The sequence below is a fragment of the Suncus etruscus genome, chromosome 4 (assembly GCF_024139225.1).
Source record: "Suncus etruscus isolate mSunEtr1 chromosome 4, mSunEtr1.pri.cur, whole genome shotgun sequence".
Lineage (NCBI taxonomy): Eukaryota > Metazoa > Chordata > Mammalia > Eulipotyphla > Soricidae > Suncus > Suncus etruscus.
In genome coordinates, this window is record NC_064851.1 from 117,782,790 (window position 1) to 117,801,520 (window position 18,731).

General features: G+C 45.0%; 1 protein-coding gene across 1 annotated transcript in view; it reads left to right on the forward strand.

The window, feature by feature from the left end:
• The first annotated feature begins 6,753 nt into the window (after window positions 1-6,753).
• Window positions 6,754-18,731, forward strand: part of MFAP3L (microfibril associated protein 3 like) — a 44,070-nt gene continuing 32,092 nt past the window's right edge. The window contains exon 1 of the mRNA XM_049771317.1: window positions 6,754-6,937. The gene's annotated coding sequence lies outside the window, so the exon portion shown is untranslated. The remainder of the gene's footprint in view (window positions 6,938-18,731) is intronic.

The window sequence follows — 18,731 nt, forward strand, 5'->3', positions numbered from 1 at the left end:
ATGGCTGGGATGGCCTCTCATGGCCCAGCTGTGTGAGAGGAAGGGTTTTGGTGTAGTCCTCAAGGAATTTGGCTTCATTTGGGCGAAATTTCTGCCACCTGGAGATGCCACACACTGCTGGCTTTCCTGAATTTGCAGCTGGCTAATGCAGGGACCACACACAGGCAAACCTCCCAAGCACCAAACTCTGTGCTTCCTCTAAGCCCATAATAACAAAGAGTATTTTCCAAACGTTGACTAGGGATCTTCAAGGAGCTTCATGCTTAGCAGTCACAAGATTATAGAGGAAATAATGTGCTTCCGTCCAAGCCTTCCCATTCCCCTTCCTATTCATGTCCTTTCAAAGTCCCAAAACTACCAGGAAGCCCTAATGGCAAGTCATCTACCTCTTCTTTTCCTTTATCAAGAAGGGGGATGTCAAAACTTCCTCTGTCTCTTTCTTCCTGTGTTGACTTGGGAGAACTGACTTGGAAGAACTACTGAACCACACCACCAGCCTATGCTGCGTGGCTCACAGTAAAATCCCACTTGGCCCATAAATGAACACACGGACCCACCCTCTCCTACCCTTCCATGCTCTCCAGCTTCTCTATGATGACTTCAAAAACAAACAGAGAAACAAAACAATAAAGGAGCCTCAGATTGAGGAATGTGGTCCCAGACCCAGGAACCCATCTGGGGAAAATGGCCTCATTTCCCTTGGGAGGTGCCAGCCAGAAGGCCTCTCTTTGGCTTTCTGATTATGCCTGTGTGGGCACCCTCCGGCCTTCCAAGCTCATTTCCATAGAGTTCTGAATATTCATGCTCACACCTCTCTGAGCCAACGCTATAGAAAAAGCACAAACATAGATAATATTCTGAACAAAGAACCTAGATCCGTCCCACTCACATATATATCTCAACCAAAGTAGTATTGGGATCATTTGAAGTTTTCTGTACAAGCAAATATTATTTTTTAGTTAGCCAATTAATACATTTTTGCTTTTTTGGGAGGGTTATGCTTGAAGTTTACTCTTGGCTCTATGCTCAAGGATCACTTCTGGCAGGGCAGGAGGGGTATTGGTATATGGAAAGCTGGTGATTAAACCAGGGTCATCACATGCAAGACACAGCCTTACAGTCTGTCTTGTCTCTCTGGATCCCATTTTCTTCTTGTGAGGTTTGTTTTGGGGCCATACCCAGTGGTGCTCAGGAATTTCTACTGGCTTTATGCTCAAGGATCACTCCTAAGAGTGTTCAGAGGTCCACATGGGGTGTCAGGGATGGAACCTGGGTCACCACATGCAAAATAAGCACTTTACCTAGTGCACTATCTCACTGGCACTGCTATTTTCTTTTAATATTCTATTTGGTACTGTGATTCAAAAATGTAATGTTTGGAATCTCCTGGAGAACTTGTTAAAATCTCTGTACTCTGGACAAGTTGAGAACCACTGCCTAGAACATTTTTCTTAGGAGGGAGGATTTGGGGTCCTGCTCCTCAACTACTCTGAAGCAGATTCCCTCCATTATCAGATATCAATGTGCTCACAGACAATGTGAGCTGACAGAACTGTAGACATTCTTATACCTAATTGGTTGATTTGCCTTCCCAGAATGCCATACTTTTCAACAGACAAAAACAACAAATCTATTCTAAAGTGTAACAATATAATTAGGAGATTTGAACTATTCTGTGGAAGGTGAGAGAGGACAATAGAATATGTGGATAAATGAACAACCTAATGTTGGGCTTCCTGATCTCCTTTATTCTTTCTTTCTTTTTTTGTTTTTTTTTTCTTTTTGAGTCACACTTAGTGGTGCTCAGGAATTACTGCTAGCAGATTCAGGGACCAAATGGGATGCTGGAGATTGAATCTAGATTGGACTCATGTAAGGCAAGCACCCTACCTGTAGTCCTATCTCTCCAGCTCTCTTCCTGTTTTCTTTCTGAAGCTGAAGACAATTCCCTTAGGTCTAAGGTCAAATCTGAAATCTCCTTATAACTCTCAAAGGAATATAATCATTTATTACATTGTAAATGCTGTGATTTTTGGCTTTTCTTTTTGGCCTTCTAGTTGCAATTCTCTGGGAGAATTATAAAAACTACTAAGCATTAATAATAGACTGGCTATGGCTTTATCATTCATTTACTAAATAAAGTTTAATTAAGAATGATAAACAAAGAGACAAAGAGGGCTGAGACAATTTCTTGTGATTGCACATTTATACTAAGAGGCAGTATAAATGAAGAAAAATTAGTCAAGTAGGTGTCAAAGTATTCAAGAGCATCTTGAAAGGTCAGCAAAAATACAGGTAGAATTGAGTCTTAACACTTTGCTTGTTGGGTGAAAAAAATAGGAGATAGACTCAAAGGAGAAATAAAACAGATAATATGTAGGTATGAATCTGGTGTGGTTGTAAAATTCTGCATGTGGTAATCCCACCCTGGGAATATTGGGTTTGGAGCAGGAGTCACTGCTGGAAATAATCTAAAGCAAGTTGAGGAGGGTGAAAAGCATGTGGTCCGGGAGGGAACTTTCCACCTTGTCAAGCAAGTGAGAAAAAAACCTCCAAAACCACAATTTTTAATTCATTGCCAGAATCCACAAGGGGGGGACAAGGAAGAGTGGCAGACAAAAAAACTTCTCTCTAGCCCTGGTCCAATATAGGTAGCTTTAGAAATGTAAAGAGAAGGACATAGGCCAGAAACAAGCTTTGTTTAGGGTGAAAACCAGTAGTAACCCAATACATGGCCAGTAATTGGGATTGTCTAGGCAGGGAATGGGACAGTAGGAAATATTAGTCAGAGATTAATAAGGAGAGAGCAACTTGGTCTTGATCCTGAAGGCACTACATAGGAACCCACTGAAGGCTTCAAAAGATAAACTGAAGTACAATTTGCTTAAGAAGAAAAGTATGGGCCCGAGAGATAGCATAGAGGTAGGGCATTTGCCTTGCATGCAGAAGGATGGTGGTTCAAATTCCGGCATCCCATATGGTCCCCTGAGCCTGCCAAGAGTGATCTCTGAGTATAGAGCCAGGAGTAACCACTGAGTGCTGTCGGGTGTGACTGAAAGGAAAAAACAAAGAAGAAAAGTCCAAGTTGGCACAAAGAATTGATGGGATTGATTATTGTTCTTTGAGATGGGTGATGATAGTACCCAGGTGGTTGGTGCAGACAGAGAGTTTTGAGAAATGTCTAAGGACATATGGGCAGTACCAATGCTTAATGACTGGAAGAAATTAGATGAAGAAATTAACTGTAGCATCCATATTAATTTGTAGCATGTGGCATCAGTACGAGTAAACCAAAGCAGGATGCATTGATTAAATGCAACTACAACTTGTAGTTGGGACATAGCTTAAACTTTCTGAGGATTAAGCAGTCAAGGTATCTGTTAATTATCTGTGATCTATAAGATGGGCTGGTTTTGTTTTTTTGTTTGTTTTTACACACAGGGTCTGGTTTTAGTTTTTTTTCAATTTCTTGGCCACAGCTGGCTGGGCTCAGGGCTTGCTCCTGGCTCTGCACTCACTGATCACTCCAGATGGTCTTAAGAAGTGCCAGGGATAGAACCTGGGTAGGCCATATACAAGGCAAGCATTCCACCTATTCTACTATTGTTCCAGTTCTACACACAAGGAACTCTAGTAGAAGTGGAAGAGGAAGATTTGGTTTGCAGTGTTAAAAAAAAAACAAAACAAACAAACAAAAAAAAACACCTCTAAATATTAGCAATGCAAGACACACAGACACAGAGCTGGTCAACTAGAACTGAAAAAAATGCAGCAATACTCACATGGCTATACTATATCCCAGCTGAACTGCTGGTGACTACCCCTCGGATGAGAGGTCTTGGAGGGCTCTTGGAAAAGGCCAGGGGACAGGATATATAGACTTACACAGTACGAAGGCAAAGAACATGAGAGAGAAGAACGGAAGCAACAAACAGGAAAAACTCAAAGAGTTCCTGTCTGGAGCTGTTTGAAAGTTGAAAGAGCAGAAAGCTCCAGATCTTTAGAAGTGGTGAGGGTGCAGAACAGGGGTCAGCTGGGGAGCAGTGGCCAGAAAGGACCAGCAAGAAAGGAATTTCAAAGTTCGGGGGTGGGAATGACCTCAGCAGAAGTTGTGCTTGTAGGAGGAAGTAATTAGGTAAATTTACTCTTCCCAGCAGATAACTTCCCCTAAAGATAGTGCGGGTTCGTTGTTATTTTTGTGTTTGTGGGCACCCCCAGCGATGCTCAGGGGCTACTCCTGGCTCTGGCTCTTGTCAGGCTTCTGGCAGTGTAGGAGAATGATAATCTGTTTCTGCTGTGTGCAAGGAAGGCAAGCACCTGACCTGACCTGTCCCCTAAAGATGATGTTTCTAATCACCAGAAGTAGAACTCGGTCAAGTGTAGGCAGGAGAGGTTGAAGTGAAGCCAACTTCCACTCAGGATTTCCCCACTTGGGCACCAAATCTCAAGGGGTGATTGGCCCTCCTCCTTCTTGGAACATACAACTATCCAATCAACTGTCCAAGGCACTCTCTGAGTTCTCAAGTTCATTCATCTCAAGCCTCTAAAATCTCTATTTCAACCTTCTATGTCAGGGGATTAAAAGTCAAACCCCGCACTTGCCTCAACTGTATCTTAACACAGCAGGAGAACATTTATAATAAAGGAGCATTGGACATTTCAAAGGAAGGGAAAGGGAAAGATTCGGTGAGTGAATGCAGAATTGTGTAAAGGAAATAAAAAATATAAGTATGTAAGTCTAAGAAATGATAGAAACATGTTTATTAAACACTCGGAAAGAAAGCCAAAAGACAGGTTTATGGAAAAGACCTGGAGAAAAGCTCTTCTTTTTATTTTATTTTTGGGGAAACGAGGAAGCCCACACCCGGTGATGCTCAGGGGTTACTCCCCACTCTGTGCTTAGGGATCACTGCTGGCTGTGCTCAGGAAACCACATGGGATAGTGAGACTCCAACCCAGGTTGCCTTGTGCAAGACAAGTGTCCTACCCACTATGCTTTCCGGCATCATCCAAAAAAGTTCATAAGGGCTTAAAATGTGTTGTTATTTGGAATACCATAAAAGTAACGTTAAATGATTCTCATATTTGAATTTTTTTTTTAATAAGAGGAGACTCGGGTTTGAGTCTTTACTTAAGTCATTCTCCTGTACTAGGCCCCACCTCGGCAGGGCCCACCAGCCCACGTGTCCAGGACGCCTCTCCTGACCTTCGAGGTCGTGATCAACCAGCAAGGGCTACATCAGTCTTGGGCAAGCAGAAGCAGCCGCGTGCGGCAGCCTGGCACTGCCCAGAGCATGCTCAGTCGGGTCCTGACCCATTTCTGCGGGTCTGAGCTGGGGGGTCCGGAGGTGCATACTCTGCGTGCCACTTGCTGAGAACCAGCAAAAGGAGGAGAGAAACGGGGCGCTGTTGAAAGCCTCTCTCTCTCTCTCCTTGACCGCAGACCCTGAGCCCGAGGCGGCGGCACATGCCCAGTCTGGCTGCAGGAATCCCCGGGAACGCCGCTGCTGCGTGCAATCCACCTCTCCGCGTTTCCCGCACAACCGGGGGCAGGGGGAAGGCGGGGAGAGAAGGCCGGCGTGGGGCGGGGACCAGGGCGGGCGCGCTGGCCCAGTGGGCGGAGCCTGGGTCGGCCCCAGAAATTGAAGGTCTTTTGCCAAGACCTTAATGAAAAAAAAAAAAAAAAGGAAAGAAAAAAGAAAGAAGGGGCAAGCGGTAAGGTGTTTGCCTTGCACGCGCTAACCTAAGACGGACCGCGGTTCGATCCCTCGACGTCCCATATGGCCCTCCAAGCCAGGAGCGATTTCTGAGCGCATAGCCAGGAATAACCCCTGAGCGTCACCGGGTGTGGCCCACAAACCAAAAAAAGAAAGAAAAAATAAATAAAAGCGGCTTACATTGCTGGATTGTAGTGCCAAACTTCTCCAAGAGTATTTTCAAACTGTCTCTAAACTAGCTTCCCTTTTTTAGCTATTAAAAAAAGAGCACCATAGCGTGCATGAGGGGAAAAAATAAAAAGAACTTAGAAACCGCACACGCAAATGCAGCAAATAAAAATAACTTGCTGGAATCTCCTCCCTTCCCTGCCGCTGCCACTCGGAAAGCAACAGCGTTTTAAGTCGTCCTAGGGTGGCTTCCAGCTTTTGCACGCTTTAGCACGGGACACCCGAGAAGCTTCGATTGCTCGCAGGAGGCTCGGTAGTCGCGTCGGAAACGGGGTAGGTGCGTACGTGCGTGCGCGCGTGGAAGGACGCGTGTCCAGGAGGGATGTGCGTATGTGTGTACTTGCATGTGCGGGTGTGCTTGCGTCCCGGGATGGGCGCTTGAAGCCTGTTTGTGGGTGCTCCTAAAAAACAACAGAGCGACGCGACGCTCAGCCAAGTTGCGGTGGCAGCTGGGCGCGCCCTGACCCCCGACAATTAGCGATCACGATGAGCGCACCAAGCCCGGCGTGGGGGCGGTGACGACTCCGGGAGCCGGAGTCGGGGTGTGTGCGTGTGCGGTGTGTGTGTGTGCGTGATGTGTGTGTGCGTGTGCGGTGTGTGCGTGCGTGCGCGCGCGCGCGCTTCAAGGGGGGTGTGCAGAAAACTGACAGTGGGGTGTGCGTCGGGCTTTGGGGTGCGCACCCGCAAGCACAGCCCGCCCCGCACCTCCGGGGGGCGGACCCCGCTCCTCCCGCTCCGCCTCCCGAGCTTTGCTGCCGCGAAAACCCGGCGACGACACCCCGCACGGCCAGCCAGTGGCACTGGGCATGCTCGGCGCCCGCCGGCCCGGGCTCGGCTAGGTGGGTGGGCAGCTCCGCACAACCGGCGCCCGCAATCGGGGAGCCTGGGCTCCGGGCTCGGCCCCACAGTAGTTGCTGCGGGGCGGCTCCAGGCAGCCGGGTCATGGCGAGGGGTGCACGGCGGCCACCCGAGTGGCGGCGAGGCGGCGTCAGGTTAGTCGGGGCGCCGGGGTGCGGGGCACGGGGAGACCCGCACGGGGCTGGGCGGTTGAGACGGAACGCTGAGGCTGAGGCCGCTGCCGGGGAGCGGTGGGGAACTTTGGGGTCGGGGTGCGTCGCGGGATCCCCTCCGCAGCGGGCTTCCCGGGGGGGGGGTGTCTCATGATGCTTGGAGATCCTTGCGGGTCCTCGACCTGAGAGACTCGTCCGGTTGGGGTTGGAGACAGCCACGTCTTGGAATTCCGGGGGGAAAGGAAAAGGAGGAACCCCTGGCAGTGGAGGTGGCCTTTGCGAGACTCTAGATCGTTTGGAGGCAGCTTGCCTCAATTTCCCCCGGAAGGAGGGAGGGTGTCCTGCTTGCTCCGATCTCCCCCCAAAGCACGGGGTGCCTTCGCCGGGTGCTGCCCGAGTTGCGGGCGCCTGGAGGGAGGCACTTCCAGACGCCGACGCCGCCGCCTCGCGACTTGTAGTTTGTCGCATTTGACTTCCTAGCAAGTTGACATCGAATGGCTTCAACAGTGTGACATGGGGAAATGTGCTGCATGGGTTTGCAAAAAAAAAAAAAAGAAGAAGAAGAAAGAAAAGAAAGAAGGAAGGAAGGAAGGAAGGAAGGAAGGAAGGAAGGAAGGAAGGAAGGAAGGAAGGAAGGAAGGATTTAGTTTAAGTTCAACCATGGAACTAGGCTTCCTCTCCAGAAAACTTAAAGCCTGCTAATTGTAAGATTTGTAAAGCAGGCAAAGGGGGGAATGGAGGAAAAATAGGTTTGCAGGTTCACTTTTAAGGATACTGCTAATTGAAAAGTTTGGTTAATGTAGCAGTCTGTATTTTGCATGCTCTTCGCTTTATACTCAGATCTTGGAAACCTTGCGCAATGTTTTTCGACAAGTTTTCTCACTCTTGCTGCTAGATGAAGCACTTCCCCCCTTCTCCCAGTTGCTACTATGCTGAACACACTGAAATGTTCCTTGGATGAGATGCAAGATGGTAGAAGATGTATTTTTAGAATAGAGTAAGTTAGAACAATGCAATTCCATCGGCATTTTATATGTATGGGAAATGCAATTTTAGATCTTATTGTAGCTTCTGAAAGCATTAAAGACCACAAGCACTTTGAGAATTATTGGGTCTAATGGGGACCCGGCATACATACTGTCCCCATTATACATACATAGAATAACATACGTATTGTTCTAGTGGGAACTAGTTCTACCTCTTAGTAAACCTTTCATTACACTATTACCAAACTTACTGTTTACATTCTTGCTAGATAGTAATAGACTTTTAAGGTGCAGTGACTTTATATTGGGTCGTGAATATTTTTTTTTATGTTTGTTCTCAACTCAGATGGCTATGACTCCGATTCCAAATATTTGGGATGATTTTCCCAAGGAGCCTGATGTCTGTATGTGATGATTACTTAAAAATAGGAAAGGCTGGGGCAATAGCACAGTGATAGGGTTAGATCCCTGGCATCCCATATGGTCCCCCAAGCCAAGAGCAATTTCTGAGCACAGAGCCAGGAGTAACCCCTGAAAATCACCAGGTGTGGCCCAAAAATCAAAGAAAAAAAAAAAGGAAAGGCTTGTATTGTCAACACAGTAGCAGCAGAAACATCCTTTGGCATGACTTGGTCCTATGGGCCCCAAGTTATTTGATGGTGCTCATAAAGCCTAAATGTATCACAGGAAAAAAATTGGGGTTTGAGGAAACCGGCACAAATACTAAGAAACTGTCTGTGTCTAAATGCATCAGACCTGGTGTGAGGTGTGTGTGTTCATATGTGTAGATACACATGTGCACAACATTACAAATGTGTAATAAGAAGTTGTCTTTAGGCTGATTCCCCGCTCCCACTCAAACTTAGGTTATTCTGACCTAGTAGCTAGGCCTCAGTCTCCCCTTTGTGAATAAATACACATCGGTAGACTCCCTTTGGGATCTAGTCTTTTGTTTTATTTCGGGATCACCACATCTCATGGCACTCAGGGCTGAGTCCTGGTTCTGTGCTCAAGGATCACTTCCCGCTGTGCTCCGGAAGACCACATGTAGATGTCAGGTATTGAACCTGGGCCAACTATGTGCAAGGCAAGTGCCCTATCCTCTCTTCTACTGTTCTGGCTCCCAAACTTCCAGCTTCCTGCACATTTAAACAAACACTGCTTTTGACTTCAGAAGTTCCACTTTCTTCCAACTTAAAACAAACCCAACAAGATTTAGGTTCATTCTTATGGCTAATGAGAAGCAAATAGAAAAAATAGACTTTTTCCAATTAGGAAATGTGATCATTTCTTCTCTTTTTACTTAACTATTGGGTTCCCCAAGCTCAATTGCTGGGAATGTGATTATTGGGTTTATTTCCATGTCTTTAAATTTCTGTACTGTATGGGTGGTAGTGACATTAGATATTCCTGGCAAAGGATGGTCTTTAAAAATAGATCTTTCCACCATTTGAGACATAATTTATTCAGCTCCTTGTTTGGTTTGTAATGTAAATACTTAGGCTCTCTAAACTTTGCTTAATTTAAACTTTTTATTCTCTGTGTTTTATGTACTAGAACTTCCAGATACTAAAATACCAAATACTTGGTCTGTGCTGGGTTTGTTCCCTTATATTCCATATGGACTTCTGAATACTGCCAGGAGTAATTAATTCTGAGTACAGAACGAAGAGTTACCCCTGAGCATTGCCAGGTGTGACCCAAAAACCAAAACCAAATACTGTAGTAGAGTTAGTTGCTTTTAACTGCCATGAAAGAATGTGAAGTTTATTAGATGCTGAATTTTTTAGTTTCATTTTGGAGGGAGAGATTCAGAAATAGTAATGCTAACCATGTACTTAGGTAGTTTATTTCTTTAAGGACACTTAAAAGCTGGGGTCAGAGCAATAGCACAGCTATAGGGTGTTTGTCTTGTACACTGTGGACTCAAGACAGGTCTGGATTTGATCCGCAGCATCCCATGTGGTCCCCTGAGCCTGCCAGGAGTGATTTCTAAGTATAAAGTCCCCCTGAGCACTGCCAAAAAAAAAGCTGGACAGCATTTTGTGATCCATGTACATCTTAATATTGTTGGAAAGAGCTTTAATAGCAAATGGTTTTTAAAATTTGCCTCAATAAAAAAAATTGCCTCAATACTTCTGTGTCTAAAGAATGTTTAAAGATTGGGTTGATTAACTGATTTTTAAAAAGTTAAAGCTCCCAGTAGTAAGTTTCTGAAGTTTGTAACTCAAACAGAAGTCCTGTGGTTGTATCAGATTGACCTCTACCACCACTCCTAGGTCTAGTTAATGCTACTTATTCTTTCCTACCCTATCTTTCTTATCTTTTCTTAATCTAGTTTGGCCCTGGAGGTTCCCCCAAACAAGTAAGACACAATGTGATCAGAAAGATAAACTCAAAAACAAAATAATGGGGCCTAGAAGAGAGAGGAAAAGATGGAAAGTGTGTGTGTGAGAGAGAAAGAGAGAGGGAAGAGAGAAAGAGAGAGAGGAGAGAGAGCAGGGATGAAGAGGATGACATGAGAATAGTAGCTTCTTCATAGGCCTATGGAATTGGGGAGCAGATAGTGGACTCTCCTGGTAGAAAGAGCATATCATGCTTGTTAGAACAGTACCCCTACCAAAGATGTCTACCTGAGGTTACGACAGATGTGATTGGATTATGTTGGGATGGGGAGATGCCAAAATATTATCTATGGGGGGCCACTGTCCATAGAAATGACAACAGGGACAGGAGTTAGCATCCAAGTGCTTTAGAGAAGGCTTAACTGGTCCTGGTGCCTTTGAAGATGAAAAGGCCCCTGAAGCAAGGAATGCCATTGACTCCTAAGGAGAGAAGGCAAAGAAGCCTTTACATTGTTCCCAAGCAGTGCAGCACTGCCAGCTCTGGGATCTGCCTTTTGTGACTGCTTCCAAGCCATAGAAGTGGAAGGCAATAAGTTTTTATGGTGTGCTTGGCCTATGACCCAGTGCTGCAGAAAGTGATAAAACCATATTTTAAGAAAGATTGGAAACGAGGGGGCAGCGGCAAGGGCAGAAGAAGAGAATGTTCTTTGCATTATGATGAGCTCCCTGGGATACAAAGGAATTTGATTTTTATTTTATTGTAATATTGTAAATATTGTATTGTATTGTAAATAAGCAATGAGAGGCTAAGGCATTTTAAAACAGATACTGCCATGGGTAGAGTGTACCACATTTATTTCCCTGAAAAGGCATCATATAACCAAACCCAGGTTTTGCAGGGCAGCTGGACCAATGCAATTTAACCATATACTAACCAGGGATGGTTCTTTACAGTACCATGTGAGCATGTTATGAAGAACTGAGCTTTCGAAGCCATGGTACAGTGGGCACTTGCGTTGCATTTCAGCTGACCTGGGTTCAATACTTGCACCCCATATCATCTCCTCTGAGCTCTACCAAGAGTGGTCCTTGAGAACAGAACCAGGAATAAGCCCTGAGCACAACCAGGTGTGATCCAGAAACAGAAAGAAAAATTCAGTACTGAATTGACCTGAAAGGATGCCTGTTTCCATGTGTGAAATGAATAGCTTAAGGAAACTTATTTACAATGTATAAAAGGACATAGAAAGTAAAATAAGTCATATTTTTTAGTTCATTCTCTCTGCTGTGTCCTCTTAATAGTGTTTCTGTTGACTGCATACTCTGCAGACATGAGCGATGGAAAATCAGTTTGGTTTGGTTTGGTTTTGAGGCCATACCTGGAAGTTCTCAGAGACTGACATTGCACTAAGGAATCACTTCTGGTGGTCTTCAGGCAACCAAATGGGATTCAACCTGGGTTGACCACATGCAAGCAAACACCCTACCCGCTGTACTAGCTCAGGTTGAACTGTTGCCCTGAGGAGGTGTGATGTCCTCTGGGCCTGATTGACCAGTTGGCCAGAGCTGCCATAGTGTTCATCAGGCCTGGCAGGCTCAGCTGGAAGTTGACACAGCAGGGATGGCTTCAGACTCCATATTTGGCAAGTTGGAGTTCTGATGGCTACAACAGGAACCACCTCACTTCCTCCCTGGAATTAGAAGAAAGTTCACTCTTTCTAGTTCTATCTATTCCATTTCTTTTTATACCCAAGAACTGTTTCTATCCTGTCATCTTTATTATTTATTTATTTATTTATTTATTATATTTTTGGTTTTGGTTTTGGTTTTTGGGTCACATCCAGCAGCGCTCATGGATTACTCCTGGCTCTATGCTCAGAAATCACTCCTGGCAGACTGGGGGGACCATATGGGATGTGGGAATTCGAACCACCGACCTTCTGCATGAAAGGCAAATGCCTTACCTTCATGCTATCTCTCCGGCCCCTAGCTTTTTTTTTTTTTTTTTTTTTTTTTGATCATCTCTATGTGCCTTTTACAACCTCAACCTCAAGAAGAAAGCTGCTTACCAATGGCTCTGACTTGAAATGGTGGAAATATATGTTGGAGGGAAAATGTTTTGTTTAAAAACAATAAAGGAAGCATGGTAACAACAATAAAACTGATTAAGAGTTATCTTAATCGGGGCCGGCGAGGTGGCGCTAGCCAAGGAAGGACCATGGTTCGATCCCCCGGCATCCCATATGGTTCCCCCGAACCAGGGGCAATTTCTGAGCGCTTAGCCAGGAGTGACCCCTGAACATCAAATGGGTGTGGCCAAAAAAAAAACCACAAAAAAAAAGATTTATCCTAATCAAAACAAACCAGGGGCTGGAGTGATGGTACAGTAGGTAGGACACTTGCCTTGCATGCAGCAGACCCTGGGTTTGATCCCCAGCATTCCATATGGTCCCCCAAACACCTTCAGGAGTAATTCTTTAGTTCAGAAGTAACTTCAAAGCATCACCAGGTGCCCCCAAATAAAAAGAAAAAATTTTTATATCCACATTTTATAGTTTATATTGCATAATTTTATGATATTTTACCCAGACTTCCTTGTATAATGATGTTGATTCCTGCTACAAAGGATGAGTTCATGACACCATTCCCTCTCCCTCCAGTCTCCTGTGCCTTGACCTCAGAGATGTGTGCCCTCACTTTGCCCCATATAATTATAATAATAATAATAATTATTAATAACATTATTAGTATTGTTATGTCTCCAAAGGCTTGTCTTCCTTTTTCTGGGTTCCTGGTTTTGTTCCCTCATCTTGCCATGTTCTTTCTGGGTGACATATTCTTTCTTATAGACATCATTCACCCAGACACCAGTGTCTCCAATTCTGTATCTTCGGATAAACCCTCCTCCATCTAGTCACTAACTTTCTGATTCATTTTGCAAACATTATTAACCTGTGAGCTTCTGTGCTATAAAGAGAGGGATAAAGGTACAGAAAGACACTTAGAGTGAAAAGGTGAGATTTCAGGTAAAGGAATGTGAGAAATGGGGTCTCGAAGTAGGACTTTGGGGCCAAGACTTGAAGGCCAAGGAAGTGGTTTCCAGATAATCAATGTTAGAGCTGAATGCACAGAGGTGTGGGGGGTTCACAGGAAAAAGGGGACAAGGGAAAGAGGATCTTTGTTGAGATGAGTTTTAAGAGGTAGGTGCGAGTCAGACCAGAAGTGATTGTGTGCTTTACACTAGGAACTGAATGAAAATGCGGCACTGCTAGGAACCCCCAGTGCTTTAGAGCTCATGTGGTGGATACTGGGGATCGAACTTGCAGCTTTGTATGCCAGGCTCCCATTCTAGCCCTTTGAGCTCTTTCCCTGGCCTTGCAATGTGTTAAATCAGACCTGGATCTGCTGACTTTATCAAGGACATAGTATGTGACTTGAAGGCAGGTAAAACTAGAGGTTGGTCAGAGTGAGTCTATGGGGTGGGGGGTGGGGGCACAGAGCTAGGATGTGGTAGCCTCATGGGCAGGGAAGGAAAGAGGCTTTTTTTTTTACTAACTCCCCAAGAATTGCACCCCTCTGAGAGTTGCATCTTTGTACACCAAGACTCTTCTTCCAGTGCTCGGGCTTTGGCCCCAGCAGAGATCGACTTTCAGCCCACTTGGGCTGAACCAGGAGCACAAACAGCGTGTGTGTGTGTGTGTGTGTGTGTGTGTGTGTGTGTGTGTGTGTGTGTGTGTGTTTGTAAGCAGCCCCTTAACTAAGGCATCAAGATGGAAGGAATTCATACATTCCCACCCCCAGTGTTCTTAGGGTGCTGAACATTTAGTGAATATAACTGAAAGAAAATGGAAGGTGAGTCTTTAGGGGCTTGGCTGAACTTTGCTCTTTGTAGTCATTGGGAAAGAGCAGATACTTAAATAAAATTCCTGGTCTTTTCTTCCATTGGGGATGTGAGTGGGCTGGTGGTGCCAGCTAGAGTGTAAGGGAAGGCTTTGTTCCTTAGGAAATCAATGGCTTGGAAGCAAGTGCTCCAGGGTGACCCTTCAGCAGGCTGGGCCTCTTCAGGAAGGGCTCGAGGGTGCAGGTTCAAAGCCTGCAGCTCGTTGGAGCGGCACCTCTCCTGGATAAGAGGAGCCACTGCTTGTGCTCAGGCTGGGCCTCTTGAACTAGTTAGTGGTAGTGGAAAGCCAAGTCGAACAGCTAAGTTCCTTCCTCAGAGACCAAGCTCCTCCAACAAGAGGTAGGAGATGCTCAGCATTCATGTCCTCTTAAAAATGCAAAGCCCCCTTTCTCTGCTCCTCCAAGGATCCCACAGCTCTATTAGTGTCAAGCTTCTAGGAACCTCCTCCTGGTCTTTACACCCTATAACCTTGGAGCTTGCTTGCTTCTCAGCTGCTGTTGTCACTTTTATCTTGCAAATGTTGCCTTCTGCCCTCTTCAGTCCTGCCTATAACTTGACTTCCCTGCACTATCCCTGCCTTTTTCCCCAGCTCATTTTTTTAAAATATATCATTATTTTCCCCTATAGTGCCAAGTAAAAGAGGCTTTCCTTTCTTTTCTTTTACATTCTCTGTGCTTTGAATAACTTCAGATTACTAAGTGTACTTAATTTGTTTCTGTTTGGAGTCAACTACCTGGTAGTGCTTAGGGATCTGCCCTAGTAGGGCTTGGGAGATTCTATGTGGTTCCAGGGATCAAACCTGGGTCGGCTGTGTGCACTGCACAAAGAGTGCCCAACCTGCTGTTCTGTCTCTTAGGTCTCAAGTAAGTCTAATCTTATTAGATTTCCCCCAATTGATATTTTTTTTCTCTATTTACAAATGCTTGTGAAACCTTAAATTCCTTCCTAGAAAAAAGGTGAGTATAATCAACTGTTAGCTCTAATGGGTCTGAGCTTGTGGTGGGTATCTTGATTCCTACCTGCATGCTGTGGTATTTCATTCCTATCACTAGGTTGTGGCCATTGCTCTTTCCTTCCCAAGAAAGTGAGTTTTCAGCGATGGTGAACCTATGGCACACGTGCCAGCTGTGGCACACGAAGGCCTTGCAGCTGGCATGTGGGAAGGTCTGCAATTAATAAATTTATAGAATTTATAAAGAATGTTTAGATACTAAAATCTTATTAAAATTTAATTGACGTGCTGGCACTTTGAGGAAATTCTTTGGTTTTGTGCGGCAGTTTGGGCACTCGGGCTCAAAAAGGTTAGCCATCACTGCCCTAGGTCATGGGAAATGGATCAGCAATCTCAATCTGTCTCTCTCTCTCTCTCTCTCTCTCTCTCTCTCTCTCTCTCTCTCTCTCTCTCTCTCTCTCACACACACACACACACACACACACACACACACATACACACACACTCTCTCTCTCTCTCTCTCTCTCTCTCTCTCTCTCTCTCTCTCTCTCTTGGAGACCACATCTGACAGTGTTCAAGTTACTCGACTTTGTGCTTCAGGAATCACTCCTGGCATTTCTTTGGGGTGGGGGCATATAGAATGCCCAGGATCAAATCCAGGTTGATTTCATGCAAGTATCCTCTGTACTATCCCTCTGGCCCTTCATGTATTTATTTATATCCAAACTATATAGCGTATTCTTCATCCCCCTTCCAAGTGCATCTTAAGGAACAAATGCCACCTGGAGCTGAAACCATAGTGCAGGGGAGGAGAGCATCTAAAAATTATATGCGTCTTATGGTCAGGTGCATCTTACAGAGCAAAAAATCTGGTAAATTGTCCTGGTAAGGTGTCCTTATCTCCTTTATTTGTCCTTCTAAATTTGACCAACCCCAGGAGCCTTCTGTGACCTTTCCAACTGACTTCCTCTGAGTTTGTGGTATTTTCCCACTTCGTTGCTTAATTAGATGTCGCTTTGTGCACAGGTATCGTCAAGCCAGGATTCTGAGCCCTCTTAGGTAAAAACCTGATCTTACTCTTTTTAAATCTCCACAGCAGTCTGTACTAAATTGCAAATAATGGCCTCATGAATACTCTGCTTTCAATTTAATTGATATGACTGGCTGCTAATTGCCTTTATCACTTAGATGAATCTGACTGCCCAGCTGAGAAATCACCGTGCTCACATGAGAAGTATACAAGCCTGCCTCAGCCCTCTCTCATCCTAGCTGAGTGCAAAGCAAACTTCCCGCAGAAATTTTGTGCAGAAACCCTGGAATTTATATTTCCAATCTCTTGTGTTTTGGCTTGGTCAAAATACCCTTTTAGAATGGCTCTTGGAAAATCACTTAACTTTAGGGTTGGGGAAATGTAGGGCAAGACTGATCAGTTGTGGCAGATTAGTTGGATCCAACCAAACTCTGAAAGGTGTTTGTTGCTTTTATATATAAAATGGTGAGACGATATTTTGAGTCATGCGCTTTGAAGAGGGGGATTGGGGCCACACCTAGCTATGTTCAGGCTTCTGGAATCACTCCTAGTGGGGCTTGGGGTACCATATGGGGTGTTGGGAATTGAATCCTGGTTGGCTGTGTGTAAGGCACGTGCCCTACCCACTGTACTATCTTTGTTTCTTTATGCGCTAACACGCATAAATGAGAGAGGAACACGGAACCCTCAAGCTTCTTTCTTCAAATAGATGAAATTTTATTGTGTTGAAAGAAAAAAGTTAGAGTGGTCCGGTTCCTCCCCTGTGAAACAGAATGGCTGCAGTCGTACTACCTGAGAACTAAGGGGTGAAGAATGGCTTTGAGACACTCAGCTTGTTATTTCAGCTGAAGTGACAATAACTGCAGAGGACAGTTTAGGCCTAGAGAACAGTTCCCATAATTTCACTCATCTCCGGTACAACTGGACCCCTGAGCAGATTTCCCCATTCCTTGACACAGGACCATGTACGGGTCTTCTATGTCCTTTCACTGTCAGGAAGCTATGCCTGTCTAGGATTCAGAGCAAAAGTGGGGAAAAGAGCTAACAAATATATTCCCCAATTTTGTAGGTCTTGGTGTAATAGGTTGGTGTTGTCCCCTTCGTACACTTCATCCAGACCTGCAGTTCCAGCCCTGTTTTGTTTTGGAGCCACACCAATGATGCTCAGGAGTTAACTCCTGGTTCTGCATGTAGGAATTACTTTTTTGTGGTGCTTGTGGAACCACATGGGTTACCAGGAATAGAATTCAGGTGGGCTTTATGCAAGGCAAATGCCCTACTTAATACTGTCACTTCAGCTCCATCCCATCGTGTTTCTTATCCTGTGCCTTTGCCATCTGCTGGTTCCTGCATGTTTCTTGTTCACCCTGGCTCTCTTTTGCAACTGGGTAATTTCTGACTTTTCTCCTTTCTTGTACCTTTTCTGGATACTGTTGATAAAATCCTTTATACTCATAAGGAAAATAAATGGGACAATCAGAGTTTGTCCCAGAATAATCAGCTGTCCTTAATAGGTTTTTTTTTTTTTCCTCTACACACTGCTCTCCTTGTTTCAGATAAGACTGACATTTAGAAAAAAATTGTTTCTGGGACCCACCCAACAGTGCTCAGGCCTTACTTCTGTCTCTGCACTCAGTGATTACTCCTGGCAGGCTCGGGGGGGGGGGCATAGAAAGTAATGGGGATCAAACTCAGAACTGACATGTACGAAGCTGTGCCAACTTTATTATCTCTCTGGCCACCGAAGATTGTCACATAGCAGTGGAGTTACTGTTTGGACCAGCCAGCATAGTGGTCATGGAGTTTAGACAAGTCTGCTGATTACCAAGGCTTTTAAGAGTTTCTAGAATATGCTAGAATTAACAAGAAAATATAAACTTGCAATTTGCTTCGGACCTTGAGTCCTATGTAGGGAAGCACAATGAGAATATTGTGGGATGAGCTCACTCATCTGTGGTATACAGGGACACCAAACAAAGGAATAGATAGCATTGAATGATGACAAACCCTTGGCCTTGGATCACAGAACAGAGAGTCCCCAGCAGTGCAGGGAGTGAGTGCAGAGGCAGAAGAGAGGCGAGGATTGGGAATACTGGAGCCGTGGGCATTTTGGTGGCACTTGGTGATGTACAGTTACATCTAAACCACATATGCTAACAGTATTTTAATGGTGTCACCTAAATTATTGCAATGATTTCTTTAAGTTAAAAATATTGAAGACAATTTTTTATAAAACTAAAGCAGACTCCTTCCTGACTTCTAGATAAAAGAACGTCCTTTTCAACTGCTCAGGGAGCATGGACTTGCCCGCTCCAGGGATACAAGCTGTCCAGACTGGACTTATAGGCAGGGAGTGGGGGGCAGCAGCTCAGTAGGATACTTCCCCAGTTTATGGGATCCTCAGAGCCATTCTTGTGGGACAGGAAGATAGTTCTGAGTGCTGGATGGGTCTAAGCTTCTGGAGAGCAATAAGCTTCGGCCTGAGTCCACTATAGACTAGGAGCTTCTATATGAGATACATCAAAAGCTATTCAGAAAGTGGACTCAAGACTAAATCCAAAA